The following is a 14371-nucleotide window of genomic DNA, read 5'->3' as shown; positions in this document are numbered from 1 at the left end:
ATATATAAATATATATTATTATATGTATATAAATATATATATAAAAATATATATATTTAGGGAGATAGATAAATAGGTAGATGTGATGTCCTCCCATCTATTTGATATTCATTAAGTATTATATATTAATTACAACTGTAATTTATAGATCTAAAATTTATATGTTCAATTGCAAAACATTTTAAAAATCTTAATTCAAATACTTATCATATACTAATAAAAACTTTATGTTAAAATATAATCTCAAACCAGTCTGGAAATTTGGGATTTGGAAATATCCAAAAAGTAAAGTTAAAAGTTGTTTTAGTTTTGTAATTTGGGAAGATTTTTTGATCACTAACAATACAAATCTAAATTGTAAGATAAAATATTGCATGCATTGTAAGTACACTTTCTTTTTTTTAAAAAAGATTTATTTGAGAGAGAGAGAGAGAGAGAGAATGAGCAGGGAGGGGCAGAGGGAGAGAGAGAATCTCAAGCAGACTCCCCCTGATCTTGGAGCCTGTGGCAGGGCTCCACCTCATGACCCTGAGATCATGACCAAAGGTGAAACTAAGGGTTGGACATTCAACAGACTGCACCACCCAGGTGCCCCTATAAGTACATTTTCACCAAATGAAATTATTTTATGACCCTTTGGGGGAAAAAAAATGCAGGTCAAGTGATTTTAGGTAAGGTGTTAAATGCAGATTCCCTTCTTCCTCAGAAGGAAGAAGACAAATGACTGCAAGGACCATGAAAGGTCAAGGAAAATTTAGGCCAAAACCAAGAATGCAGCAAAAGAATTGCCAGAAGCAAAGAAGACACAATGAAAAGGAAATTCTTTAAAGAAGGAAGAAAAAAATGACAGTTTAGGTCATTGGAGATTTAACTGACTCCTCAAAGTCAGAGAGAACAAAGCAGTCTGAAGACCTTTTACAATAGTCCTATTGAGACTTCACCCCAGCCATTAACATATCTTCCTAATTACACTAGGCAAGTCTCAGACAGGTGACTGGTAAACCCTGCACTTTTTGAGGAAAATAATTGGGTAATGGCTTGAAAGCAATTAGGAGGATCATTGGATAAGAGATTCTGTATTATTTACCTGTGAGACCATGACACTTTGAAGTCTATTTCAGAAGTTAAAGCCCAGTTATAAATAATTATGAAAAATATCTTTCCTGAAGATGTAGGGATCTTCTTGATTCGTGAACTAGAATTACTATTCTGTATATTTGTGGATAATTTACTATGCATGAATAATGTTAAATAACTCTTTGACCTTTAAAACTTTAGGCGTACAGCAGCTGTATCACATATATGGTCGACCTTGGCCCTCATCGATACTCACAATGCAAGCTGAATGGGTCATGAGACCTCACATGATGGCCCCTGAATTTCAGGTAGCTCCCAACAGCAGAAATAATCAAGAGAATGTCTTGGATAACTCTGGCTGCTGTTGGAGACTATCATGATTATAGGAAAAACTAAAGTAGATTTTGAAGTTTGGGTATTCGGAGGATCTACACTGATGAAATTTTTTAAGTAGTAACCACAGCCCCACTACATTTTAGGCTCAGAAGCAGGACATAGCTGTGTTCACGCGCAGCCATTGATCTAAGGGGGACCGACCAGTTTAATTAAGGTTAATGAAACAGTTCTTCAAAAAATACCCACTCTATTTCTTAACTCTGACGAATTTGCTGTATCTACCAATCAGTTACTTTCTTTCCTCAATTTTATTGGTAGTGTGGATTTTAAGAATTGATCCTCCTATTTCCAAAAAAGATTAGATTTCATTTTCTTCTACTTGTTTATTAGGTGTTAAAGATAGAGGAGAACTTATTCAGAGTATGGTTCAAATTGTCCAACTCTGTTCTTAATAATGTTTTCTGGAGATCTCTATTTAGTGGAAAGAAATAAGTCTCAATGATTCTGTTTGTATCCTAAGTGTTTTTGAAACTACTGTATAGTATTACTTATTGTGCTCCTTCATGTTACGCTATTTTCATAGGTTATCCCTACTCCTGCAACGGAGTTCCAGTCATAGGTAGGTATGTTTATATTCACTTTGCAGAAGAAAAGCCAAGAATCAGAGTAGTTGAAAAATTTGCCACAAGTATACAGTATTTAGCATATCAGGGCTGTAATTTTAGAAATAAACCATGATCCATGTATTGAGTGCTCACGATAGGCCAGATACTGTTCTAAGCACTGTAGATGGAATGTTTCATTTTATTCTGGAATGAATCCTAGAAGGCAGTTTCATGGACTTCATTTCCAGATATGGAAACTGAGGTTCAAACAGTGCAATGACTTGTTCAAGGACACGGGATTCAAGCGATGAGCTGAGATTTGCATTCAGGTCAGTCTTACTCCCTGTTGCTCCTGCTTTCTGTAGGTCCCTAGGAGTATTTGCTGGAATGACCTCCTAGTGATGATTCCTGGGTGTCCTTGCTTTCTCCATATCTCTTTCTTTATAAAGTTCTCCCCATTCTTTAAATGGATCTCTTCTTACATAGAAACATGGAAAGAGAAAAATGCTCTGTAAAGATTTAGCAATGTCTTAAGATATGTTCTAGAGTAGGGTAAGATAACAAACAGAGAAAATGTCTATTATAAATGGCATTATGAGGATATATAGATATAGATAGATATATATACCGATACATATACCGATACATATCTATCTATATCGATATATCTACACAACTGTTGGCCCTCAGACAACCTGGGGAGTTAGAGGTGCTGATCCCCGGCGTAGTTGAAAATCTGCATATAAATTTGCCTCCCTATAAACTTAACTACTAACAGCTGACTACTGACCGGGAGCCTTACTGATAACACGAACAGTTGAGTAACACATATTTTGTATATTATATGCGTTATATACTGTATTCTTACAATAAACTAAGATAGGGAAAAGAGTGTTATTGAGGAAATCATAAAGAAGGGAAAATACATTTACAGTGCTGTACTGTCAAAAAATCTGCATGTAAGGGACCCTGTGGTGTTCAAAGGTCAACTGTGCACACACACAAATGTATATATATATTAGCATCCATACAACTCTTACACTATTACATGAAAGCATGTGATCATTCATACAGTCTCCCTAACTTTAAGGTACAAATGTGATTCCAGGTTTCTTCTCAGAAGGAATGCCCTTGTCCCCTAATTGATATATCGACATATGACCATAGAATATTCTGATGTAGACCATGAAACTAAACATTATAAATCGTTGTAGAGCATTTCAGGACTCTAGAATAGCATATAATAACCAGTTATTGCCACAGAACACTAACGCAGGGCTAGAGTCTGAGTCCACTGCCCAACCACACTCGGACATAGAGCAGGGGCAGGGAATCCTGGCCCTTGAATTCATTCATCTCACCTTGGAGGCAAGTAACAGGAAGCCCCAAACCATTTATGCACCCACTCACAAAGCACAGTGTGACTTTAACTTACGAAAAACTACCTTAGAAGGTCATGTGGTATGAATTTCCATGTTAATTTTTTCTCTGTTTTTGTGCACTTGTATACATTTATTTTGTTTCTTTGTGACAGCAACACACCGGGGGTATTTCTGCATCATTTTCTGCACCTGAGTCTCTCTTTATGGTTGCCCCTCTCCTGTTGGATTTTTCCCTCTGATTCTTTTATGCTTTTGCCCCCACACCCCAATTTCTAATTCTTTCTATTGTCAGTTGCCTGCTTCCTTTAGCCATAATATAAAATAAAATTGTAAAAAACAACTCTGAGTTGCTTTTGAGCTCTTCATGTGATATGACAGCAAAAATTAATTTGCTTTCATTTCTGTAGCTTTTCGTTGATTCTTTTCATGGATCAGACGCTCATTAAAGCAAAGCCCGGGGTGGAAGTACGCATTCTGTGCCTTTCCATGACTGCTTTGAACTGAATTCATGAAATCGATACATGACAGTCAGCAGCTTAGAAGTTGGATTCCATCAGTTTGTTTTAATGGAGTTTGTCTTGTGTTTTAAATGGATCGGCGCTCTTTGCTGCTCTAACATGAAGTATCAGTATGTTTGTTATATGGGATTTTTCTGACTTGTACGTATACAGATATAAATCTTCTCATAGGCTGATCACAATTCTAAAATATTCTGTTTGACACTTAATCCATCTGCTTAAGTCTTATACATATCATTCACCCAGCCAATATTTGAGACAATGAATTGATGGCAGATTTCAGTATGTATTTCTCCTGTCGCTGTTAGTGCTAATAGAGCTGCATTTTGATCTGTTTTGTAGTACAGTTTCACTGGAAAGAAAATTAATTTTTAGTGACCTAGTCATACATTTTCTTTATGTCTGATTTTCACTTGATTTAAAAAAGATAATGTTTGGGTGAGCACGTTGTTATCTACAACTTAGTCTTTTTCAAAGCAGCATTTCTAACACATCTGCTAAGCCATTGTTTGCGTTAGTTTGGTGTCGAATATGAAAGGTGTCTATTTTATTCACTTGATTGCTAGGAATGATCCAGATTCATTTTACTAACACTGCCCTCTGTGAGGTGACACTGACCAAGGTTCTCAGGTGGTCATTAGCCATAGTCCCCGCCTGGTAGAAAGGGTGGGACTGCAAAAAAGCTCATTGTAGCTACACCTTTATGTGCAATTACATCCACTTCATTTCATAACTGAGGATGAAGGATAATCATCATACGTAACTCCTGGTGGCCTCTGATGGAGCTATTATGGACGATTGCTCTCTTCTTTATGTTTTTTATTTTTACAGTGAACAAAGAAAAAAACCCAGCTAATATATAGCTATTTTTAAAAAGAGGCTAATGTGACCTAGATAAAGAGGAATTTAAAACAGCTAGTTGATTAGACCCTAAAGGATATGATTTGTCATAGACATAATATGTTCCTCAAATATTTATAAAGGCTTAATAATAGGTGTGCTTTAAATATTTCATTCCCCTCAACCCCCCCAAATCTAGGTAATATTCATTAGTTTAAACATTTATTAATTTAGTACGCTTAAATAAACTAAGATGATATTTCAGGACTATTCAGTGAGACCCAGTTTTATAAATGATGCAACCAAATCATCTATTTTCATTTATTATGAATATAAATAGTCAGGAATTCTATTTACCAGAGGGTCTCGTGAGAGACCATTCAATTTCACTTTTGAGTCTATCCTCATTTTTAAGCCTATTCTCATTTTAAAATCTGTCCTTAAATAGTGTAATCATTTGTATGTGTATATATAGGCAGAAGCATACACATTTATATACATACACATGTAATTGGAACTAAGTAGGTAAATATTATGTAAGTAGGCTTGCAAGCTTCTGTGCTAAGCTCTAGGAACTAATTGAGAGAAGATGGCACTTCACTGTGCCGTTAGTTACGTAACTAGGCTGTCCTGTTCCATGCACATCAACAAGAAACTCACCTTGGAATTTTGTTGTTAGATAAATAAATATTTTAGGGAGAAATTTAGAAACCCCGTTGGACTGTATTTATTCAGCACACATTCTAATGATACCCAGCATTTTAGAAATGGGTATTTATGGCTTGTTAAACATTTGTGGTGCAGTGAAAATCCGTAAATTGCGATGAACACAACAAAGCTGGAAAATGCAGAAAATTGTGATTTCACTATCCTTCTGCTGAGCTGCTTGCACGTGTGGTGGTGGGGTGTCTGTGGTATTCTAGTCCTAGCTGCATATTTTCTTTCCCCGCGGTGGTAAGTCTCATTCAGTGAAGTGACAGATATATCTGCTAGACGTCTCTTTCAGTGGGTGAGGAACAGCGCTTGCTTTAGAGAGCACTTACTTTACTAAGGACAGTAATTTGCAGTGACTCGAAAAGCAGGGGCTAGATGTCTTCCATGTATAAGCTACTCCCGAATTGTGAGATAAATCACTTTATAATCTGTACTGGTTCCTTCAGTCCAATGGCTGGGAAATTACTAATCAAACATAGCTCTTCAAAGGGCTTGACTTGATATCATATAGTTGACCTTAGCACAGAGAATGTTTTGCTGGAAAAATTGTAAACTCCACTAAAATATGTCCCAGTCTGTCCCTGGGTGTTTTGCACTATTTCCACTGATTTTACTGATCTTGGTCATCTGATGAGTATTTTTGTGATAGAAGAGACTTCTCAGTATGAGCTGTTAGGCTTTAGATGTTCGACAATACAGAATGGTCATTTTGACATAATCACAGTAATTTTTGGGTGCTGGTTTTAAGAAGTCAAATGTACTTGGTTTTTCCTTTCTTGATTTTTCTTATATTACTGTCACTTAGATGAGATAGTCCCTTCATTAGAGTACTTTATCACATATTGATGTCAAAGTCTTTCTCTCTCTTCTAGCTCCCTCTATATGCATAGATATAAATAGACACAGATACCCAGATATAGATGTTTACAGATATTGTGTGTGTGTGTGTGTGTGTACATACAATAAGGCTTGACCTAATGGTATTGCAATATCTAGCTATCTGTTTCCTCTCCTAATATGTTCATAATATTTCCACCCTGGCTGAAAGAAGGGGGAACAGGAAACAAAGAGGTTACCACGGGGGGGCTCTTCCTTGAGGTTATGGTACCTCACTGTATGCTGCCTGGCAAGCTTTCCTGGAGGTCATGGAACAGAAGGGTTCAAAGACCAAACCAAGAAGATCGGATTGCCGAGACTATCACATCTTTGTAAACATGCAGTGTGAAGTAGGAGAAAGAAAGTGACAGGTAACATGCTTAGGATGGGGTGCCAGAGGAGGGGGGCAGCTTGTGATCAAGTAAGGTAGATCTGTTGGCCTTTGGTGGGAAACTCATCCAGGTGGCTAGACACCTGCTAGTCTGGTATTTATATAATTTAGTGTAATATCAGTGTATTAATGCAGTGGTACAAAATAGTAGGAGTTGTACTAGTAGAATATATTATATTTCTTTATACAACTACAAGTACACAAGTCACTGACAGAAATCATTCTGTATCTCTACGTTTTCTAGTAATACCTGTTTGCTGCTTTTCTTATTAATGTTGTGTGTTTCAGACATACAGAAATAGGCCACAGAGCCTTAACAAATAGTTTCGAAGGAAGCTTAAAATGGAAACAATCTCATCTACTATTTTTCTCCCCAGTGAACCAGGAAGTCCTGCCTTTTTTTTTTTTTTTTTAAATTTCGGTATGGAAAACTTTAGTATAGGATCCCAGATGTTCTGAAAGTACATAATTTGAGAACCAGTGATTTAGTCTGAAGAAAATAATAATAGGCCAACTAAATAACTATTTTAAGGCTATAAGTGGACATTATATGGAGGATGGCATCCAGTGACACTTAATTTACTGGAGTTGCTATTTTTACCCCTCGAGGTCTGACTGGTGACTAATTCTTGGGGGAGAGGGAAGAGCACTTTAACTGGATCTTTCTTATTTGTGTAGATATTGATTTTCCCATTTTTATCATTTCTCTTGTATTATGTTTGGGAGATTTATGAAGTATATAAAATGGTTTCAAATGATATGTTGGGTGCCAGAAAATGATTAATTCATTTTTCTTTGTTTCGGTTAAAATATGATGCCTGTGAATTTTAAAGAAATTATCAAAACAGATGTGCTTCCTGTTATTCTTTGCAGCACCCTCTGAGGCTGATATCTGGAGGTCGGAAACTCTGTAATTATTTTGCTTGTCTCAGTTCTCTCTCTCAAAACCTCATAATCGATCAGTTCTCATTGCCACACAGATACAATCCAGTTCCTTAAGAAACTGTATGACTTTCTTTTTTATTATTTTATTTTTAATTGTGGTTACAAAAACCCCACGTAACCTAAAATTTACCTTCCTAGCCATTTTAAGTGTGTAGTTCTGTATTGACAAGTATATTCACACTGTTGGGTAACTGATCGCTAAAACTTCTTCAGAATCCCTTACGAAACTGCAACTCCGAAGCATGTAACAACTTGCCCTCCCCCTCCCCTCTTTCCCCAGCCCCTGACAGCCACCGCTCTGTGAGACTTTCTTCATCTGACTCCTGTCGCCTTTTTGGTTTTTCTCTAATCTCAAAACCTGCTGTTCAGGCACACAAAACTTTCCATTCCCCAGTCTCCAGTTTTAAGACCCTTCATCTGCATTCTTTCCCCACCCATTGTTTGGTTAAGTTCTGACTCAACTTTCAGATACAGACTTACGAGACTCTCCTAGAATGGGGACATGTGCACTACTATGTGCTCCTATAGGCACCCTTCATTTACAACTATCACAACAATTAGCGTAAAACTTTTCTTTGAAAGAATGTGAGCCCTTCAAAAGTAAATCCAGTAGCTACATACAGAACATCCAGTCCAGCCCATCATTTTATTCTTGGCACTGTAGCTCACACTAAATAAATAACTGTTGACTGGATAAGCGGGTCAGTGCTCAAAATACCTAATTTGAATCTGTCACCTACTGGCTGTGTGCCCTTGGATGCAGAAAGATGATGATGATGACGACAATATTAATTACGACAGTAATGACAGTAGCAAGCAGCCATGTCTGTCACTTACACAGCACTTCCTATGTATGAGGCACTTTTTAAAGGTTTACATGTATTAACTCATTTACTCCTCATAATAACCCTATTCATGAGGCACTGTGATTGTGCCGGTTGTCAGATGAGTAGAGAGGACAGGAATGCGGAGTGATTTGTTCAAGGTCACTTAACTCAAAAGAACAGAACTGTCCCTGAAATCAGACACTTGGAGTCTGAACTCGTGTTCAGAAATATCACTGCTTTCTGAGTTGGACCTCCACTTCTTTATTTATAATAAGGGTTATTGTAACTATTTCAAATACGGGTGATGAGCAGTAAGTATTCTAATCTATGCAAGTGGCTTAGCACAGTGCCTGATTCCTAACAAAAGTTTAATAAATAACAGCATTTATTGCTTTAATATATGTTAAGTGCCTTGCTTGGTGCTTATAAGGCTGTAGGCTTTGAATAAATGTTAGCTGTCTTCTCCTGCCTTTCTCCTTAATTAGAGAAAGTTGGGGGTGACTGCTAGTGCAGAGGAGTTAGGTCCAGAGCACATTGCCGTGGCCGCCAGGAGAAAGTGTAGTAACTCATAGAAGCTGTGGAAGAAGAACACACATTTCGGAAACAGCCCCCCGTAACTGCGTGCTCATGCTTTGCTGGGATTGTGATAAAAACGTCTGGCATTTGAATAATATTTCTAACTTTGAAAGCATGTTCACATTTCTCATGTCATTTTTATCTCACGGCTGACCTTGGGAGAAAAGACATAATATCCCAATTCCCATGTTACAAAGGATCCTCAGTGACTTATTGAAGATAAGAGTAGTTAGGGTACAAAGAAGAACTAGAAATTGTATTTCTAGACTGTTGTTATGTCAAAATGTAATTCATTCTCAAACCAGGATGTTTTTGAGAGTGGAAGAGGAAACTTAACGATTAAGTTAGGAGAACAGACATAAACTGGGTCTGTCCAGGGCCTGGAGGGGGTATGGGACCCCTTTCTCCTGCTCAGCAGAGTCTCCCTTCTCTTGCTCACTCTTTCTCTTGCCCAACAAGCATCACACTGACTTAAAATATTCTTCTTACTTGATCCAGAGAATGAGTCTCCTCCTCAGGGTGTCCATAGTTCCATTTGCTGTCTATGTTCCACGTTGTGAAAATCAAACATATCTATTTGAAAAGGGTGAGAAATCTACCCTGATGCAATGACTATATTCACACATGCGGGCATGCATGTGTGTGCGCATGTGTGTGTATATTTGAGATAAAGGCTGAGAGGCTAGCATACTTGGTTTGCTTCTACGATGGAACTTCCTTTTTGCTCCGTTGAACTTCCTTTTATCAGCTATATTGAATCAGGTATTAGTTTCCTTGCACTGCTGTAACAAAATGCCATAAATTAGATGTCTTAAAAGAACAGACATTTATTGTCTTACAATTCTGAAGCTAGAAGTCCAAAATCAAGTTGTTTGCGGCGGTTGGTATTTTCACAGGCTTTCGAGGGAGAATCTGCTCAGTCTCTGTCTCAGCCTCTGGTCAGCCCCGTGGCTTACCTTGCCTTGCAGATAAGATACATCGCTTCAGCCCTCCGTCTTCACATGTCATCTCCTGTGTGTCTGTGTCTTTACAATGGTCTTCTACAGTCATATTGAATTAGGGACCCACCCTACTCCAGGATGACCTCATCTTGACATTATGTTTGCAATGATCCTCCTTCCAAATCAGGTCACAATCTGAAGGACTAGGGGTAGAAATTCAACACTTTTTTTTTTTTTTTCTTGGCAGGGGGCAATTCAACTCCTAACAATTAGTAAGAACAACTAAACCCAATCATATATGGAAAGATTTGCCAGTGTTGCACAGTCTGTATCCATCTCTCTTTTGCCATAATCTGTATCTTAGGAAAGCAAGAAAATATAAGAACTAATTTTGTCTGCTGAAGATATAACCTCATAGTGACCCTCCCTGTTCATTAGCTGGAAGATGGCGACAGGATGCAATTTCATGGGCAGGAATTATAAAGTTACTACAAAAATTAGCATTTTACTTAAATTATTTTCTTTACCTGCTGTTTAAAAGGTATGAAAATTATTTTCCTTTTAAAATTAAAAAATTATATTAGTGTTCTATTGATAACTGTATTTATTTCATATGTCTTAGTCATGAATAGTTGCTGATTGAAATGGGAAATAGTTTGGTATTTTAATAGAATTACAGATTATTACAAGGTAGATAGTTCACACTCCAGAATGTTGAAGATGACAGAGAAGTTATTACTGTAACCTGCTCTGGCTTTACATGAGCTACAGAACATGGTGGTATCTGGAGAGCTTCCACATGCCCTGCAGGACACAGCGGGGGAAAGGGACAATAGGGCTGAGCAAAAGACACTTTGGGAAGAATGACAGATCCTCTGGGAAGAGATCAGCAATCCTAAGCAATGAAGTCTCAAAGAGAGGGGCAAAAGTCAATGCCATTGAAGGTAGCTCATTGAGGCACCAAACGGAGAGGGTGGATGGAGGTGCTGAGCAGGCAGGACCGAGAGAGCACAGATAGAGTGTTGGCCGATGGCTTCTGTGAACATGGAAGGACTGGGATTAGCACCTAGTGTGGCAGGCAGTCCCCGAGAATAGTTGGAGTATGGATCTGGACTCACAAGAACCAGGTTCACGTGCAAGACATCAGAAGCACGCACTGCCCCGTTTCCTCTAGCACTTCTACCAGGATAATGGAGCATCCTTAAAAGATCGTTGCAGATAAGTGTCCCGACCTTGCAGCTTGCTATTTGTTCTGAACGCACTGACTCTTTGGCATGAGATGGAGTCTTACAAAATCCACAAGCATCGTTCATGCTTCTGCTCGGAGACCTCCATGGTTCCCCACCAGGCAACTGACATTGTTCCTCGCCGTCATCCTCATCCTCCCTTACACTAGAGAGTGTGTATGTGTGCTTCAACATACACTGACCTAAGGTTTTCAAAACTATTGAAAGAGATACTTCGTGAGTAACAAAAGGTACAAGTATTTATATCTACAATAACTCCTTACTATCTATCAGACAAAATTCAGAGTTTTTCATAGTTCTGGCCTGCATCTTTATAGATCTCTTACTCTCCTTACTGTTCAAATGACTTTCAGTAGTATCTCTTGAGGGAATGAAATCCAGAACGTGAAGCTTTCCATAATGCTGCTCTTTGTCTCCTCCGAATTGCTATTTCTCCCGCAGGAAGGCTCCGTGTGACAGTGATGTCCATTCTCTCCACCAGCCTCTGACCCTTTCTCCCACTGCGACAACCTCCGTGGAATGTCTCCCTGCCCTACTGCTGATGCAGACACACTCGTACATTATCACGCAGACTTTCTGTTTTCCTATCTTCCCGCGTGTATCTGGAAGGGCTGCACCCCAGCGCAAGCTGCCTCATCACCGCCCTGCTCCTGGTTCAAAGGCACGGACCATGTCAAAGCTAAAGATTTACATCTTTAGTAAATCTTTAGTCCAGAGTCACGTTTGCATCTGATGTTTTCCTCCACAAAGTAACTTTGAGTGAACATTTATCATGAGGGACACTGGAAGTGAAGATACACGCATCAGTTTGTAGCTTTTCATATGAACTTATTACATGAAACTTACACTAACAAGGCAACAAAGAATTCATGAGACTCATTGTGAAGATTTGTGTGACCGCCATATCGAATGTCATTACAACGAAATCAGATCCATAAACCTTTGCTGGCGACCAAATGATTCATTTTGCTGGGCACCGAAGCTTCTGTCCTTGTTTACTGTGCACAAAGTGCAGATCTTCTCGCTGAGGTGAATTGTTGCTTTCACAGCTCACTCACCCTTTTCCCTTGCGCCCTGTGGGACTGTCTCTGACCTATGACGTTCTTGTGAAAATTGGTATCTATGGTTTATGGGCCACGAGGAATAATTCAAATGATGACAGATCCCTGGAGGCGTGCGGTATAGTTAAGCATGCATGTTTTAAGATGACAATTATGAAGATACAAAAGCTGTGTCAGGCCTTCCTGGGCTCACACTTACTTTACGTTAAAATGTGGTGTCTCCATCATGATTTATCTACTTCTGTTTTACATGCATGTTTGTATTTATGCTTTTTATGCATTGACATTAAACAAATTTAGTATCTGGTTATGATTGATTCAAGTGCAAGCCCACACTCTGCCTCTTTGCTCCTCAAAGTTCAGTCTCTGGACCAGCAATGTTGCATCACTGGAGAAGCTTGGTAAACCTCCTGAATTCAGGTCAAGAGACCAAGAGAAGGGACTTCAGAGGCCTATTTACTTCAATCCTGGAGTCCTCCTGAAAGGGGCTGCTCTCTCAAGTTGCTGAGTCCTGTATCCTCCAAGAGGATCTAGCTGAAAGCAGCCCTGAGAGCACTAAGGAGTTCCTTCAATAGCCACTGGAAGAGGGGAGACAGCTCATTGCTGCCCCAGAACCACAGCTCTGTCTACACACCAGGACCCTGAAAATGAAAGAAAACAAAAACTTGTTATCAAAGTTTGTCAGTGGAAAAGGACAGTTAACCACTCCCCCAGCTCCCCAGTCAGTCACTCATGCAGTACCTGTAAGTGCTGGCCAACCCCAAGATAGGTCTGAGATATCAGATGTGTACATGGTTGTTGATGTCACCTACAATGCTGGTGTTCTCCAGGTGGAGAAAAGCACCAGGTGCAAAAAGATCACAGTATGGATGGCCATGAAATGCATTGAGGACAACTCCAATTTACTCTCTCACATTCTTACAGTCTTACTAAATTTAGAAGAAAAGGAAACACTCAAAGGATGGAACAAAACCTGACCAGAATGCAAACTGACCCCATGGGTTTAAGAGAGAAAACAGAGAAGAACTGACCCTTGAGTGGATTAGAAACAGTAGTGTGAGCAATCCAGGTCCCTTTCCTCAACTTTTACTGCCAAGAGACCAAGTTTTAAGCAAAACAAGTATCTGACGGAAGGCATTTCCAGTACAGAGATCCACGTGGAGATGAAGAGATCAGCCTATGAATTAAAAATTGTGGCTGCTCAGACTGAGAAACCCCTGAAAATTGAACTAGAAGTTAAATCACCTGGTAGTAATTCAGTATGTCTCTGTGACCTTAGTGTTTCTGAGGATGATTTATTGATCGAGGTCTCAGAGAAGTACAGATTACATCTGAATCTTCCAGAATCTGTGCATACTGAAATGACTATAGCAAAATTTATCAAAGAGAAAGCTACATTAATCATCAGAATGCCACTGGTGGCAGTCAAGAGCATCATCTCCTTTGGGTTTTCAGTGCTAAAGGCATGTGAATTACAGGACCTTCACTGTGGGTGAAGAGTAGTGCTTTATCTTAAACACTAGTTTCATATTTTCTAAGAGTTCTTTTTCACCAAATGATGTTTTCTCATCGACTTTATTTTTTTTAAGATTTTTATTTATTTATTTCAGACAGAGGGAGACAGAGAGAGAGAGCGCACACAAGCAGGGGGAAGGGCAGAGGGAGAGGCAGACTCCTCACTGAGCAGGGGCCAGACACGAGACTCAATCTCAAGACCCTGGGCTCATGACCTGAGCCAAAGGCAGACGCTTAACTGACTGCGCCACCCAGGCACCCCATCTTTCTTTTCTTCTCTTTTCTTTTTTTTTTTTAACTCACTCTTTGTCCTTCTCACACTTGGCATGAAGCAGAAACTACTAAAAACAGTATTGCCATGATACACTTGTTTTGAAGGTATTTCTAACGGTCTCAAAGTAACAAATATGATTTGGGAAATTCTGTTTGTTTCCAGGTAACATGGGAGAATTCTTGGCTTACTGGTTGAAAGAAAAACACTTTTGTCTAGGAAATTTTTACATCAGAAAATAAAAATAAA

At 38.9% G+C, this 14371-nt stretch overlaps 1 protein-coding gene and 1 pseudogene across 1 annotated transcript in view; both read left to right on the top strand.

The window, feature by feature from the left end:
* FAM155A (family with sequence similarity 155 member A) overlaps window positions 1–14371 on the top strand; it is a 601033-nt gene that overhangs the window by 76770 nt on the left and 509892 nt on the right. The gene's annotated exons all lie outside the window — the stretch shown is intronic.
* Window positions 12714–13832, top strand: LOC103657603 (annotated as a pseudogene).

Source organism: Ursus maritimus, unplaced genomic scaffold (assembly GCF_017311325.1).
Source record: "Ursus maritimus isolate PB19 unplaced genomic scaffold, ASM1731132v1 scaffold_10, whole genome shotgun sequence".
In the NCBI taxonomy this organism is placed as follows: domain Eukaryota; kingdom Metazoa; phylum Chordata; class Mammalia; order Carnivora; family Ursidae; genus Ursus; species Ursus maritimus.
This window is presented reverse-complemented; position numbering and strand designations above follow the sequence as displayed.